This window comes from Nicotiana sylvestris, chromosome 3 (genome assembly GCF_000393655.2).
Source record: "Nicotiana sylvestris chromosome 3, ASM39365v2, whole genome shotgun sequence".
NCBI classification, from domain to species: domain Eukaryota; kingdom Viridiplantae; phylum Streptophyta; class Magnoliopsida; order Solanales; family Solanaceae; genus Nicotiana; species Nicotiana sylvestris.
The window spans coordinates 28404626-28422546 of NC_091059.1; positions in this window are offsets into that span (position 1 = coordinate 28404626).

The following is a 17921-nucleotide window of genomic DNA, read 5'->3' on the forward strand; positions in this document are numbered from 1 at the left end:
TAAGTGTCAAGTGATCATCTCAATTACCTTTGAAATCTAAGACGTAAGACCGCAACATATCTTCAAGCGTATGAATAGTCCTCTTCGCTTGACCATCAGTCTGCGGATGGAAAGCTGTGCTGAGATTCACCTGAGTACCAAAGCCTTGCTGAAATTTCTTCCAAAAATTAGCGGTGAACTAGGCCCCTCGATCTGAGATAATAGAAAGTGGAGTGCCATGAAGCCTTACTATTTCCTTGATATACAATTGAGCATATTGTTCCGCAGTATCTGTGGACTTGACTGGCAAGAAGTGAGCTGACTTGGTGAGTCGATCTACTATTTCCCAAATTGAGTCAAACTTGCGCTGAGTGCGAGGTAACCCTACCATGAAATTCATGTTGATCATCTCCCATTTCCACATTGGTATTTCCATAAGCTGAGTTAACCCACCGGGCCGCTGGTGCTCTGCTTTTACTTGCTGACAATTCGGACATTTAGATACAAAGTCTGACACAACCCTCTTCATACCGTTCCACCAATAAATTTCCTTGAGATCATGGTACATTTTCGTAGAACCTGGGTGCACAGAATACCTTGAATTATGAGCCTCTGCCATTACCCTCCCCCAAAGATTATCCACATCTGGAACACATAGCCTACCTTGACATCGTAATATACCATCCTCACCACCGAGTGAAAATGTCGAAGTCTTGTTATTCAAAACTGCCGCCTTCAGCTGTGCTAATGCTGGATCAATGAGTTGCTTTTCCTTGACTTCCGCTACAAGTGACGATTCTGCTCCATTGCGCACCATAACCTTCCCCTCATCTTAAGTGGAAATACAAACCCCATGACTGGCCAATTAATAAACCTCCCAAGCTAAAGGCCTCTGATCAGCTCCCAAATGAGCCAAACTACCCATGGACTTCCGACTGAGAGCGTCGGACACCACATTCGCCTTCCCTTGTTGGTATAAAATATCCATATCATAATCCTTGATCAATTCTAATCACCATCGCAACCCTAAATTCAACTCCTTCTACTTGAACAAATATTGGAGACTCTTGTGGTCCGGGAACACATCCACATGGACCCCATAAAGATAATGCCACCATATTTTCAAGGCAAATACAACTGCCACAAGCTCCAAATCATGCGTCGGATAATTCTTATCGTGATTCTTGAGTTGCCTTGAAGCATACCCTATAACCTTCTCATGTTGCATCAACACACACCCCAAACCGACCCTGGAGGCATCGCAATAAACCACAAATCCTTCTATGCCTTCCGGCAAGGTCAATATCGGCGCCGAGGTCAATCTCGACTTCAATTCCTGAAAACTTTTCTCACAAACATCGGACCATTGGAACTTAACTACTTTCTGCGTCAACTTAGTCAAAGGGAGGCGAGGGTAGAGAATACCTCCACAAACCTCCGATAATACCCGCTAAACCCAAGAAGCTACGGATCTCCGTCGGGGTCATGGGTCTAGGCTAATCTTTTACTGCTGCAATCTTCTGGGGATCCACCTGAATCACTTCACTAGAAACAACATGGCCCAAAAAGGTAACGAACTCCAACCAAAATTCACATTTTGAAAATTTAGCATACAACTGGTGCTGATAAAGGGTCTACAGAACTGCCCTGAGATGATTGGCATGATCCTCCCGGCACCGCAAATAAACAAGGATGTCATCAATGAAAACAATCACAAAGGAGTCTAGAAACAGCTTGAAGACCTGATTCATAAGATCCATGAAAGCTACCGGGACATTGGTTAGCCCAAAAGACATGACCAAGAATTCAAAGTGACAATAGCGAGTTCTGAAAGCGGTCTTAGGAATATCATGTTCTCTGATCTTTAATTGGTGATACCCGGACCGTAGATCAATTTTGGAAAAGAACCTCGCACCTTGCAATTGGTTGAACAAATCATCTATCCGAGGAAAAGGATATTTATTCTTGATTGTGACCTTGTTAAGCTGCCGATAATCACTACACATATGGAGTGACCCATCCTTCTTTCTGATGAAAAGAACCGGGGCACCCCACGGTGACACACTTGGTTGTATTAACCCATTTTCTAATAAATCCTTCAGTTGTTCCTTTAACTCCCTTAACTCCGCTGGCGCCATTCTGTATGGTGGAATAGATATCGGTTGCGTACCTTGCAATACATCAATGCTGAAATCAATCTCCCTATCTGGCGGGATCCTTGGAAGCTCGTCCGAAAACACTTCAAGAAACTCATTCACGACAGGCACAGACTCGGGGACAAACACTTCTGAAGTGGTGTTCGCCACTCGGACCAAATAGTAGATACACCCCTTCCTAATCATCTTCGAAGCCTTAAGGTTGGAAAGAAACCTACCTTTTGGAACCACACCATTTCCCTTCAACTCAATAACCGGCTCATTAGGGAACTCAAGCCTCATGACTCTCGTTCGGCAGTCAAGCTTAGCAAAGCACGAATAAAGCCAGTCCATTCCCTTGATCACATCAAAATCCACCATTTCAAGCTCAATAAGATTGGCCGTGGTAGCACGACCACATACCATGACAACACAATTCCTATAAACTCCCGCGGCTATAATAGAATCACCAACCGGAGTCGATACAGAGAACGACTCATGAAGCTGTTCAGGTTCTATCCCAAAACTTGAAGCAATGAATGGGGTGACATAAGAGAAAGAGGATCCCAGATCAATAAGAGCATAACAATCAATGGCCTGAACAGACAAGATACCTGTAGCAACATCTGGGGAAGCCTTTGCACTCTAGCGACCACTCAAGGCATAAAACTGGCCGGGTCCCCCTCTACCACGAGCTCCACCCCTAACTGCACCGCGCCCTGTTGGGGTGGGAGGATGCACGGATGATGTGGTGGCTGAAGAACCGGATGGCTGAGTAAATCCCCTACCCGTTCCCTGAACGGTCACACGATAGTCCCACTAGATATGACCTCTCACCCCGCATCTATAACACATCGGAATATCCAAATAACAAGTCTCGGAATGGAACCTCTCACACTTGGGGCATTAAGCCCTTCCCTGCTGCTGTGATCTCCCTCCTGGACGACCGGAATGATGGGGTCTCCTACTATCTGAACCTGATCTCAAGTGACTGCTCTGCTGATAACTGTGCACTGATGGCGGTGCGCTTGCTGAGGACTGGGCATATGACCGGGATGGCCCTGATGGCCCTCTCCCCAGAACTGGTCTCCCTGAGTAACCCGCTGATCGGGCCCTGCTTTTACTCTCACTTTCTGCCCGTATTTTCAACTTTCAAGCCTCTGTGGCCTGAGCAAATCCCACAATCTTCCTATAATTCATATCTGAGTGTAAGGCTGCTAAAGCAGCCTCATTTACAACCAAAGGACTAATTCCCTGAATGAATCGCCGAACTCGAGCATCCATGGTCAACACTAACTGAGGAGCATACTTGGATAACCTCACAAACTCCATGTGGTACACCCAAACACTCATACTGCCCTGCTTGAGGACCTCAAACTCTCTGGCATGGGCCGCCATTGCCTCGGCAGGTAGGAAGTGGTCCATGAAGGCATCTACAAACTCATCCCATCTAGCCGTAGGTCTTTCCTCCCCACGGGAATCCTCCCACATCTCGAACCACGAATACGCTGCTCCCCTCAACCTGTATGAAGCCAGCTCAAACCCCTCCATCTCTGTAGCCTTCATCACTCGCAGTGTCTTATATATTTCATCAAGGAAATCTTGCGGATCGGCCTCTAGGTCTGTGCAAGTGAACTCTGGAGGGGCCAACCGCAGAAACTGGTTGACTCTGGAGATGGCGGAATCTCCCTGTCCGATGGAGGCGTAGGGGCACCATAAGATCTCTAGGCCTGAGCGACCACTAACCTGGTCAATATATGGATTTCTCCTCTAAGGTCCCCGTCAGAAACTCCGGGGCCGAAAGCTGGACTGCATCAAGATCAGGAATATCAGCGGGAGGGATGGTAGCACCCTCTACCGCAGCTCGAACATGAATACTTGGATCTGGAATAGATAGGCCAGGAATATTCAAGACCAGGGAGTCACTCTCACCCACGACATCAGGTACATGATTTACAACCATACTTGGGGTGGCATTGGCCCCGAGGCTGAGTCTATCTCTCTTCTTAGGTGCCATTACTGAAAATTTGGAATAGAGCACGAGTTAGATGTAAATACTTCTACTTTTCACTTCACCGCATGATATAGAGTAACAAAGAAGAAGGTAATTTCCTAAATGCCCGTGTAGCCTCCAACTTATGGATGTGGTCGACAACACACCAATAAGAAGGACTCTACTAGACACGGCTCCGAGACATCCTAGGACACTTTAAAACCTTAGGCTCTGATATCAAGTTTGTCATGCCCCAAAAACCGAGGGGCACAACCGGCGCCCTACCAGGTAGCCCCAGCCAGGCGGACCTGGGTGCCTTTCCTATCCCACGCGTACCCCGTATTTCCATTGTCCATTAATCAAAGAAAATAGTCATTTATAATTAAAACACCCTTTTTACAAAACATACATAGTCACTTAATGAGGTTTACAACTTAAAACGCCCAATATACAAAATACATATTTACATAAGTTCGCAACCCACATTCACTGTCTATGGAGCCTCTAAGGATACCAAAGGCTGATACAATACTTGCCGGTTACAAGGCTCCGGCTATACCATACACCAAAAACCAAAACAAGACTCTGAAATAAAAAGCGACATGAGCCACGCAAGGCCCCGGGACGAAAAGGGCTCACCAATGCTTCTGGCAGAAAGTGAAGGGGAGCTACGGTCGGTGGACTGGATTACCTGCTATGGATCCACCTACAATCATAACATGAATGTAGAGGCCCCGGCAATAGGGATGTCAGTACATTTGAATTGTACTGGTATGTATGAACAAACTTGCCCTAATTAAACTCAAACCAAACACAAGTAACAAGTAGTAATGGAATAAACAATCAAATACACATGAAAGAAAACAATCAAGCCAAACAAGTTACAATCTCTCCATTTCTCCTTCAACATTTTCACATCAATGACTTCATAACTTTTCTCATATTTTCATTTCAATAGTGATTTAGATCACTTTCCACCCTTATTACCTCGGTCACCCTTATTACCTCAACCACCTTTATCACCCCAACCAACACTTTATCAATTTGCGTTGCGGCGTTCAACCCGATCCCACCTGACAATTTATCTATTTGTGTTGCGGCGTGCAACCTGATCTCACCTGACAATCCTATTTCACACAACAACAGTAGTTCATAGTTCAATCACATGGCTTCAGGCCATCCAGAATATCATTTCACAACATCAACAATTCACAAGAATTTTCATAAATATCAATACCAATTCCATCATATACAACAACCGTATACAATTCAAATCACAACGATAACTTCCCACAATGAGTCACAGATGATATTACCACTGTTTTTTCAGTTGCATCAATTACGATTTCTTTTCCATCATTTGTTACACAGCTCTTACCACATAACACATTCGCAATCATACGTTTGGTTTATTGCCACTTACGTAGACAATTATATCGGTAGACTTAACCACGAACAATCAAATCATACCAATCACAAGAATTCCACAAATAATCCACATAGATATCACATACCAAATATTCGTACACCAAACAAGGTGACTTTACAAAGGTCAAAGTCAACCATACATACCTGGAGTCCAATTCCCCTTTTAACTTCTACTTTCACTTAACCAACAACCTAGTACCGTCAATATAGTTCACAAGTTAACACATATAACTTAGAATTGAAGTTCACAAACTCAACCCGAACTTTCCTAGGTCATCAGTCCCTCTTTTACAAATCTTTACTTCTACCCATTTCCTCTTACTAGATTTTGGTTTTAAAGGACATGCAGGTGTATTTCAGCCTCTATTTTCAAGAATCAATGCATGAGAATCCCCCTTTTTGGTTAAATCTAAAAATAGATGAAAAGGGGTTGGGAATTTTACCTGAAAGAACGGAGATGAAGACAATTACTTGAAGCTTCCTTGCCTGGGTGACTTTGAAAAATCAAATTGATGAAAACAAGACTTTCTCACTCAAGAATTCTCTCTTCCCCCTTGCTAGTTTTGTTCAGAAAATGTGATAAAATGAGGGGTTGGGATTTTTTATTGAAGAAGGGGTCGGGATTAAAAATTAAGAAAATAGGAGCCCGAGTTAAGAATGTGATCGCACTTTGCGATCGTAGAGTGGAAATGTGGTCCGCAGAATGGACCGCAAAAGTGCTCCAAAAATCTGAACACACTGCCTGGGTATGCGGCAGAAATGCGGTGCACATACCCATTCTGCGATCGCATAATGCACCGCAGAACTATCCTCACAAAATCTCAAGGGAAATATGTGACAACTATGCGGTTCGCATACCGGTTATGCGATCGCATATTGGACAACATTTTTAACCTCAATTCGACCAACACACTGACTCACTTTGCGGAGATTATGTGATTCACATATCTGATATGCGACTGCATTCTCGACCGCATAATCGCATATTCTGGAAAACAATATTTCTTGACTTTTTATAGCATAGAACAGTACTTTGAGTTACCAGGTTCTGAGTACAAGTTTTCACGGGGCCTTACAAATCGTTTCCCCCCTTATCTCACCATGTTTCCACCAGAATCCATGGCGTTTCCGGCCATTGAAGGTCTGTACTCATCCTTTCTCACCATCAGACCTAAGCTATTCAAGGCTTGAAGCCCGAATTCAATGACCTTCTGAGATCTGTAGATCTATGGCTTCTCCGGCCACTATTCCGGCATGTTCAAGCAATATGAGTCTTTTCGACTCAGGATCTGACTTTCCTCAAGACCTTTCTCATTGATAGGGTTTTCTCTGCAACTCCAAGCCGTATGAGGTTCTGTACTCGCCTAATTTTTTTTCCAAATCTGTGATATGTCTGGGCTTTACTTGACATTTTTAAAGGTTTTCCCCAAATTTCCTTTTTAAAATCATTCAATTTCGATTTTAGGGTTTTTGAAAAAGTTTCTTCAAATATCTTTCTGATTCTTTCCGTTCTTTCTTCATGTGTGTTTATCTATGTTAGGCTCGTATGTTTTCTTTTCTACTATGTATAAGTTTGCTCCCTTGTTTCTTTTCTATTATGCAAGACTCTTCTATTTTTGTTGTCACTCTTATGCTCTCATGTCAATCCGTGTTGTTAATCCTTATTTTTTGCTATATGTGTTTATGGTTGAGTTCTTTGATTTTTTTCACTTTACTGAGTTCTGTTTGTGTTCCTGCTAAGCATATTTCATCTACTTTTGTTTAAAGCTCGTATCAACTCCTTTCTTCTGAACTTGTTTAAATTCCAAGTTTTCTCGAGCATGTTCTAATGACTTTGAATCAGTGTTCATTCTATCGTGTGTGTTTGTCTCTCATGAGTCTTCTGAGCCTCTCTCAAGTGGCTTGCCTTCTCATCTCCATTATCTGACTCAATTTGAAACCCTAGGGTTTGGGGGTTTCTTTGGCAAGTGGTATTAGGGTTCCACTTTAGGACCCTAGGCTTTCAAACTCACTATGAGTCTGTAACTGAACTCGAATCCTTTTTGCTTGTGGATCTAAGACTTCCAATGTTAGACTCTTTTTCTAAGAAACCTGACGATTCCTTTTGCTTGATCTGTGTGATTTATATATGAGAAATTCCTTTTCCAAAAGTTTTCACCAATTAAGTGATTGATTCTGAAATCCCTTTAACAAGGCTGATGAATTGTCACTGATTTTTCTTCGATTGAACCTCTTTACCTTTCCTGACTTGGTTCATTCGAATTGAACTTGTAATTTTGGTTTCATGGTTGTTTGAATTATTCCCTTGCTATATTTGGCACAAACCATATGCCATTGATTGTTTTTCTTAAATAACTTCTATGTACTTACCCCTTTTGTGCTACTTTGAGAAGGTTTTAATTAAAACTTCTTTCCTTAACTAATTTTTACCCGTTGAAATCAGAATCCCTTAACCAAAGGGAGGTTGATTTCAATGATATTTCCTTGCCTTTCTTACTTGCTTTCTGTACAATAAAGGGGACTGCCCTTCTACACTTTTAAGACACCTTACACCTTCAACTCACACGACCTACACACTACCAGTCCTTAACTCCAATTCAACACTTGCACATTTGCAATATTGCTTTGAATTCAATACTCTTTCAACACTCTGCTTTTGCTCGAGATCTTTTGGAATTACTTTGCTTGCAACTGGGCTTTTTTTCTAAGACTACTGTTTTTACTTGTTTTCCCCTGAAACTGTTATGTCATGATTTAACATTTCTTCCTCACCCCTAAGTGCTTATTTACAGTTTTCTGCAATCCTGTTTACTTTACTGCTCATGTTCAATGATTTATGCTAAGTATGTTCTTTCCTTGCACCTGTTTCTATTGCGAATCCCTACCCTCTATTCCCTTCTATGTGTTTGAGTTAAGGCTCATGGCCTGGCAGTATTCAAATTGCTGCCCAGGTCATAACCTGATCCACAATGGATCCTAACTCCTAAGATTTGGCTAACAGGCTGGTCAGGGGTGTGCCAGCATTCCCAATTGTTGGGCATTACCACCAGCCTGCCATGGCTTTCCCTGATTCCCCCCTATGCACTTACTCTTAGATTCTAAGTTTTGTCCCACTCTTATGAGCCATGCTTTAGGACCCTGAGTTCCCTCTGTACTTGGACATTTGATGGTTGACTCTTCCACACTACACTATAATCTAATTCTGCAATGTGTTTGGGGTGTAAGAACTGCCCTGAGTCCCTTTAAGACTCTTGGAAACTTTGACACATTCCAAATAAGAGAAAGGCTTTTGGAAAATGGATTCTGGAAGTTGGTTTATCTCATATTATTAGACCTTGAGTCTAAATTAGGCTGTTTGGTTGCAGCTGGAAGTTCTGATGTTTTTTTAATTCATTCGGGTCTGTAATAATTTGTAACAACTATGGGATTTTAGTGAAAAATGGGAGGGTCATTTATGTATGCATTTGGGTACACAACATGCTCATAGGGATTACTATTTACAAATTCGGCATTCATGCATATCATATAGTACTCCTACCTATAAGTCATCTCATTATTACATCAAAAACCATGCCTATAAGTTTCTGCATATAAAAATCATGTATAAGTTTCTGCACTTATGCATTTAGAAATCCCGCCTATAAGTTATGCATTACACGTAGAAATCTTGCCTATAAGTTGTTTCATTACTGCATTAGAAACCATGCCTATAAGTTTCTACATATAGGCATCATGACTATAGTTTTGTTTCTGCACTTCTGCATATTCATCTGTCGATAGGCAAACAATCATAGGTTTAATAATAATCAACTTCATTATAGATACCATGCATATAGGGCTCATGTACTTACATAATCATTTTAAATCAATAACGCTTAGAAATCATGCCTATAGGAGCAGCCGTCTGAATCTGATTCGTCTATTTTATCTATAAGTCTAAAATCAGTAGTAATATTTGTTTAATATCTGCATAATTTAATTGGTTCTAAAATCAGTAACCCTTCTTTAAAATCAGTATACTTCAACATCGGCAAGCAGTAAGTAATTGTTTAACTGTGTCAGTTTTAATAAACTGCAACTAGATAAGTCCTAATTCAGACTCCTCATCTGTGAAATATGTGATGAAGCAGCCTGTCCTAACGCTTTAAATTAATTTCAGACTATAACCAGTATTTTAAGTCATGCTAAATAATTTGCTCCTTTAAGTGAGGAGGCCTGTTTGAGCCCTTAAACTGTTATCTGTTTCCCCCTACTTGCTTATGTGTTTTGTTTGTCGTATTAGAATTTTGTCCTTTTAAAACTCTGAAAATCCCCAACCTCCCTCGCTTTAGGACCAGTAGTCCCAAATGCCTTCAGGACTTCTAGGATTGGGACGGGTAATAGCATGCAATAAGAAATGATACTATTCCACACTTTAATACCTTAACGTGGTAGGAAGGGTAGATATGGATATGATGACCGGTGCGCTAATACCGCGTGTAGCCCCTCTTTTGAGGAGTGATTATCAGGTATCACATTAATGTAATCCATATTATTTGTAAACCTAGGACCCCCCTTTCCTTTATTTGTTTATCTCATTCTCAAACTATTTCTTTAAAATTTCTGCTTTCTTTACTTTCGTCAAACTCTCAACTTGCTTGCAATATTATGTGAAAACCCCCTCTACTTGAGACTTCTATTTTCTTACTTGTTATTCAAAGTCACAATTGTCGCATGGCCGGGAACCACACTAGGTGATCTTAAGGGGTGCCTAACACCTTCCCCTCGAGATAATTTCTAGCCCTTACCCAAACTCTGGTTTCCAACTCAAACCCTTCTTTAGTGTCCTAATGCACTTTAATCATTAGGTGACGACTTTTCAAATTCAAAAACCCAACTCCTAAAAAAAGGGAACGAGTTGTCCTCCCAAATGTCATAAACCTGATTTCGCTTTTAGAAAAAAGGGGGCGCGACATCATGCTTTTTAGTTGGGGGTGGGATAGCCTTGTATAAATTTTTGTGAATCCAACTGTTCTACATGTTTATGATTTTGTGCTATATAAGCAAACTTCTGTATATATTTGTGTTTTGTGATTTTGTATATATTGGTGTTTTGTAGTTTTAGTACATAAGTTATCTTTGTATATAAAAAAAAACAAGTAGATAGTTGTATGTTCATCTTTAGTAATTAGCAATGAATTCCCCTTGGTTTATCTTCACCGGTTTCATTTCCAATGGTGTAATAGTAGAACCATGGCAGTAGAATTGAAACATTTTGACCGGTTTGGTGTAATTGTCTAGTTTCAAGCATGTGTGCCTGTATATAGCCTATACCATTTCATTAATATAAAAAAAGAGATATCAACTGTGTGAACTTGAGGCTCGCTCTTTGACTCTATGTCTACCTAAATTTATACTTGTAAATATGATGAAAGCTTTGAGTTGCCAAGTGTTAACTCGAGAGCTAAAACTATGTTAATCCAAACAGTTCGTGTGCCATGTATGTGAGTCTTTGGGTAAATAATTCTTGTGTTTACTTCTGCAATCTAGAACTTGCCCGGTTGGTTTTTCGATGCTTATAATAATGATATTTGGTTGGAGAAATGACGTTAGGCCGTTTATGTGATTTTGGAAAACCAGTTAGCCTGTAAAGCCACCATTGTACCGATAGTATCACTAGTCACCCCACTTGAGCATTTAACCTTTTGTTTGGCTACCTCATTACACACCTTCCCCCTTTTGTAAAATAATTCCCTCTTTTAAACCCGTCCCTCATTGAACATTGAGAATGAGGCCAAAAGCCTAAGTTGGGGGTGTGGTGTCAAGCCGGAAATTGGCAAGGTTGGGCAGTGAGTGTATGAAAGAATACCTCAAGCTCCATTAATCAAAATAAAAAACAAAATAAAACAAATTTTGCAAGAGAAAAGAAGAAAAAGAAAAAAAAGAGTTGTATGTATATACACATATGGAGTCTTGAAGAGAATTAAAGAGGTAGTTAAGGTGGCTCAATGTTGGAAAAGTATAAGCTAATGAGGGCTATGTGGTTTGAAAAGAAGCAAAGATCAACAAGAAATAAAAATGTGAGTAGTGTTCAAGGAAGGTGTAGTCACTTGTACCCAAATGCTTATCCGACCCTTCCCTAAACCTACATTACAAGTTTAAAACGTCCTTATGGGATCTCCAACCGAACTTTCTTAGAATAAAGCGATGAAATAAAATAAGGGCAAGCCTATGGTATGGTATGTTGTAACACTTGAAACTCTTTTTGAGAGTGAGTGTATTTGTGAATTCGTCCCTTTTTGTTGTCATTGTAGATATTGTGAGTATGGGACTCTCTTTCTAGTGAGGGCACATGAATTGTGAAGTTGGATAGAAGTTGAGTTTTTGAGTCAAATGCAAGTGCACTCATCTGAGGGTAACATTTTGTCAAATTGGTCGAGGCTCAAAGTTTTACAAGTTGATTAGTTTCTCTGTAAATATTGATGGTTCAGAAAGGGTGAACAATCAAAAATGCATGTTTGTAGTACTGACAACTAACGCCGTCCACAGTCACTACTTTTTCATATCGTTTAGATGGAGTCTAAAATAGAATAGTGTCGTTTTAGTTGCTTGAGGACAAGTAGGAGTTTAAGTTGGGGGTGTTGATGTGCCGGAGAATTTCAGCACTTTTGATACAAATTTCTTAGATTTTAGCTTGTTTTAAATGAAATAACCTAAGAGCATCGAAATGAAATAAAAAACCACAAAAGGACAAGAAAAGAGCAAAATGCATCACAAATGTGGAAATGCGGACCGCAAATTCAACATGCGGGCTGCATAATGCTAATGGGAATCACAAAACCCAACAATTTGTTGGCCAAAGTCCGGTGCAAGAAATGTGGTCCAGTTTGCGATCGCATAACAGGTTTGCGGGCCGCATAATGTACCTCAAACTCGTTATGAAAGTTGTTGAAGGTGGCAAATGTGATGCCAAATGTGATCGCATATCTACAATGCGGACCGCAGAACGTGAATGCAATGAAGGCCTGGAAACTAGGTTTTGAGAATGCGATGGCCATGGCGAGAATGCGGACCGCATGTCTGTTATGCGATAGATATGTGGTCACATAATTGACCGGAAAGAGTATTTTTGTTCGATTTGTGTCCCGAGTTTTGACCCACTATAATTAGATTTATTGGGGTTTTGTGGTGGAATCTTCTCTGGTTTTTGATCTACATTCCAAGGCTTTATTACTCCTCTCTTTTGGAAGCTTTTGAAGGAAGAATCTTGTACTTTGTAAGCTTTATGGCATTAAATATTCTTATACTTTTGTATTTTAGCATGTGTAGCTAACTTTAAATATATGTATAGGTTGTGGACCCTAAATGGATGTTTAACATTGAATATATGTATAATGGTTGGTTAATATATACTTATTTCTCATTCTTCATTTATTGTTGGTGGTTGCAAACATTAACAAGTACCATTAAATTCTTTCTTTACTTGGAAAAGCGAGTTAGGATTTGGTAGAAGTAAATATCAAAGACTCAAGTCTTTAAACCTTGTTTAATAGAACTGCTTAGGAATAAGTGTGTTTTATTTGGCAAATAGTGATTGTTATTAATCTCCACTCTTTATATTTGGAAAAATAATAAAGAGGAAATACTACCCAACTATTGGAAAATATTGGGTAGTCATTTAGGAATCATTTGCATATCTAAAGAACCTTCCATTAGAAATTTATCATATTAACACTGGTAGCATTACATTCTATTGAAAGGGATGCAACCTTGGTTTCATTCATCAAATAATTTACATTCTCAGCATTATAATTAGTTATTTCTTCAATCCAAAATCATATCATACTCTTGTTACAATTAACCGAATAGAATTACGACTTAAGTCAAGCAACACACTACTCGAGTAACCTTTTCACGCCTATTCCCAGTGGGATTCGACTCCAACCTTGTTGGGTTATTATATTTGACACCGACCTCCTTACACTATTTAATTAATGTGTAATTAGAGTATATCACCGCCAACCCATGTAAAAGGTTATACTGACCTAATGTGTAAGAGGCACTGCCGCCAGCCCATATAAAAGGTCGTACCGACCAAACACGTAAGAGCCTAAGGGCCAGCTTTAAATTCAAACACTTAAGGGTCAATGATCTCGAATCAAAACCCGACTAGCAGACTAAACTCGAAACAGTTAACTGAATATGCCTAAGAGCAAAAGCATAGGAGCTTAAATGTTGACTTATACTAAAAGGGCATACCGACCAAACGTGTAAGAGCCTACGGGCCAGCCCAATGAGCCCCAGGGCCATACTATAAACCGAAGGGTTCTTTTGACTGGAAGACCAGTTCAGCTGGCTAAACCAAAGGGAAATGCATAAAAAATTAAACCACAAGGCTTTATTTTATATATGTATATATGAAGAAAATGCAAAGCTCCATTTTCTTTAAAAATACAATACACAAAATCAGAAAAGAAACGCTTAAAACTACGTCTTCCATGGGCACTATGGCCCATCGGTCTCTTTCTCGCTATCTTCACCATCGGACAGAAGGAACTTAGCGACATATTCCTCCTCCTTCGCCTGCTTTATCTCTTCCGAGAGGTTGAAACCTCTGGAACAAATTTCCTCGAGGATTTCCCTTTGAGATTTACACCTTAGATACTCTTTGCTCTTGATCTCCTGGTCGAGAGCCCCCCTCAACTCCGCACAGGCGTCGGCATCGTTATTCAAATAGATAGTCACTTTCTTATCAGCCTTAGTTCGGGTCGCTCCGGCTTCAGCCCAGGCATCCACAACTTCGTCCCTCATCTTCAAAAGCTCAGACTCGAGCCTTGTGATCATGTCCGTTCGGACCAAGCTATTCTTATGAGCATTCCAAAGTTGAACTTCGAGGGAAGAAGCCTTAGCCAAAACATCCTTCTTAGCTGCAATCTGGGCATCTACCTGAGACTTTAGCTCATCACGCTCACACTTGGCTTGACCAATTTTGCTCCGAAGGCATTCTAGGTCCTCCATTTTTTTCAGCGACTGAAGTAAGCAAAACATAATCCTAAGAAGATATAAAAAGAAACACGCACTCCCTCGAAATAAAAATTACCTGCTCCTCGAGGTAGCTTTCTTAATTCAGGCTTCGACTCGCCTCATACCGCAAGTGTGCCAACTTGTCTCCCATTTCATTGCAAAGAAGCCTGAGGGATTTCTCCCTATCCACGGCTTTTCGCAGCCTAGGATCACGACGAAATAGCTCAGACTTGAGATTGTTAAAAGCCTATGAATGGGAAACTCGATAAGAGAGTAAAGATTGTAAAAACTATAAAACCAACACGATCAGCCAAAACTCACCTCAGAGTAGAGTTGCTGAGCTTCCTCGAAAGTTGAGCACACATCTACTAGTCTGGCTCCAACAACCACAGTATAATCGCCCCCGCTTGGGATACAATCGCCCGATATATACGGCCCCTAGCTTTGAACATCCCTCGAAGTGCCTTCGATGGGAGAAGAAGTCGGAGGCAGAGAATCCTCATTCATCGAAGTACCTTTGACAAAAAGAAGATAAGCTCTAAAAACCTACTCATATGGGCTTGACCTCGAGGTGGTACCCTACCTCGAGGATTTCTGTTATTACAAGTGTGGGTCATTTACCCGATCCTCCAGCCCTTGAGATACCTAAGCCCAAGCCAATTTTCGCTCGAAAACTACTAATAAATCCTTAGGGTTATTTATCGCCTTTGGCTCAAGTTAAACGTCCTCTCGGTTACATTAATCCTGGGGCTATACGAATCCCCGCGAACCCTCGTCTGGGATCTATCTGTAATTCCTTGAGGCTATCTTTACTCTAAGTTAAAAACAAGTTTTCAAGTTACCCGGGCTTGAGCGAACTCTCGCTCGAGGACTGCTTTCAAAAGCCTAAAAGATATCTTTATTCTCAGGCATCCGAGCAAGTTCCCCCTCGAGGACTATCGACGGGGTATAAAAGGCTAAAATTCTTTCTATAAATTCGAAGCCCTATTCTCATTCGGGGATCCCGGTAGCCTAAACTTGTATCAATCCTACCCGGGCTCAATCTAAGGAGCGATGAAGGTCTCCACGGGATATCAACCAATCCGGAGCCAGGAAAATACCTACACCCGAGCCTGCTATTCAGACCGATCGGTAGAGTCATGCACTCATATTCTTCATAAACAAAAATAAAGGAAAATCTAGCATAAATCAGAGATAGATTGAAGAAACTTCTTCGCATTAATAAATGATGATTACAAAAAGCCCATGAAGAGACCTTACACATGATTACAAATGCCCACAAAGGGTACTTACAAAGAATCAAAAATAACCGCTAAAAGTCTAATCTACTCTCTGGGGTACGTCCTCATGAGAAATGCCTTCAAGAATTATTTCTTTGGGGCCTCACCAACGACGTCTTCAAGGATGAGGAAGAAACAGAGAACGAGTAGAAGAAACAGAAAAAGATGAAGAAAAAGTCGTAGCCCGCCAAATAGCAAAAGCTTTTACTAGGCCGAGAAAATCACAACAAAATAGAATATTTGGGGAACATAGGCCTTACCTGCACGACTACTTTGAGTACACTTCTTGGGACATTGTGCCGTGCAACTTAGTAGACGGTAGTGATCCTTCACCCGATGGAAAGCAAAAGGGATGAAGTGCCACACTAGGCCAAAGTAGAGAGGTGAGCAGTAGTGTAAATTTCGAACATCCTCCTGAGCATTAGTGTAAAATTCAAATACCTTCCTGAGTAGGAGGAAATCGGCACCTCTATCTCATCGCTCGAGCTAACGACAACAGCAACAACAACATGGTGGTGTAATCCCGCTCGGAGGAAGAGAGCTCTGAGAAAGAGCCATAGCATAACCAACAAGAGTTCTGCTGTGTGACCTTACGACCATATGCTTTAAAGATGAGAAATAAAATTGGTTGGGGACCATGAGATGAAAGGAGTTGGAAAATGGTGAAGAATGACTGAGCGATGTTTTGGTTCAAAAAAGCATCCATTTATAGAAGGACAATAGTGTAACCAACAGGCGCAATCAATACTCTTTTGGAAAATGTATCGACAAGTGCAATCAATACTTCTGGAAGATGGATCGGCCGCAGCGTTATTACTTTGATAAAATAAACTGACAGTGTAATGAATGTTTCTAGGAAAGACGTATCGATAGGATGTCTCGGTTATCGCAAATGTTGATGTCATATACATGATATCGTCACGAGGAGATCGGTGTCAGAGCCATCTTATATATTTTTTTTATTTAAGAAACGTGGGGACTATCTGTATATGGTAAAATTGGAGGGTCCAATTTTCGGTCATTACGACACTTCGTAAGCACGTTTCCAAAGGCTTGAGGCTTTGGTCGAGATTCACACACGATGGGTTATTGACGTCCGACCTCAGGGCAGTGCAGATCGATAGTTAAGGTGAAAAAGTGGGAAGTTCCCAAGGCGCGTGACTAGAGCTGACAAAGTCTAGTAGGCTAGTTCAGGCCTGTATCATGGAAATGGTTGTACCAGCCCCATATCTCTATAATAAAGGCATTTGTACTATGTTGGGATTCCCCCTCATATATAAAAGGGATCCTTGTCATTTTGTAAAGCATCATCTGATACTCAATATAGAATATACAAGAATATTCTATCTTCTTCCTAACTTAACATATTCTCTTGGTCTTATTGCATACATTTATTGTGTTCTATTTATTATTCTTCATTTATTACTCATTATTGGTCATAAAGAGCCGCCATCGAATTTATCATAACTGTTAATTCTTCATTGACTGCCCCTGGTCGGGCATTTAACTTGACCTCGAGGTCCCGTATACATAAGCTCGTGGTCCCGTATACATAAGCTCGAGGCTCCGATTTCCAGCTATTTGGTTTGATTATTACACTATATGTAAGCTATTACATATTTTCTAATCATTCACTTAGCAACTATTGCCTAACAACAAGCATAAAAATAGATCACATATTTTTAGAACAAACAAAATCAAATCTAATTGTTATTGCCATTTTCAAGGTAAATAGTTGTTGTTAAGCTTATTCATATTTCGAGATTATTTGTAAGTTACTCGTGTATACTATGCGATATTTTGATTCGTTGATTATATGCATAAACGATATGGTTCTATTTGGGATTTATAGCGGAATTTAAGTGAGATGGGTATCTAGGTGCTGAATGATTGATTATGCATTGGGTATGTTCTTTCGGACTGGTGTGGCATTATGTCATTTGCCTCTCCGTGGTTATAGTGATTCACTCTTGGTACTAGACATCAAATTGCGCGTGGTTATTGATTTTGATCATACTGACTTGAGGTGTTTCATGTGGAACAATGTTTGGATAGGGTCGCGCATTACATCAAAGTTATGTGGAGGTATCATCCTTCGTGTTA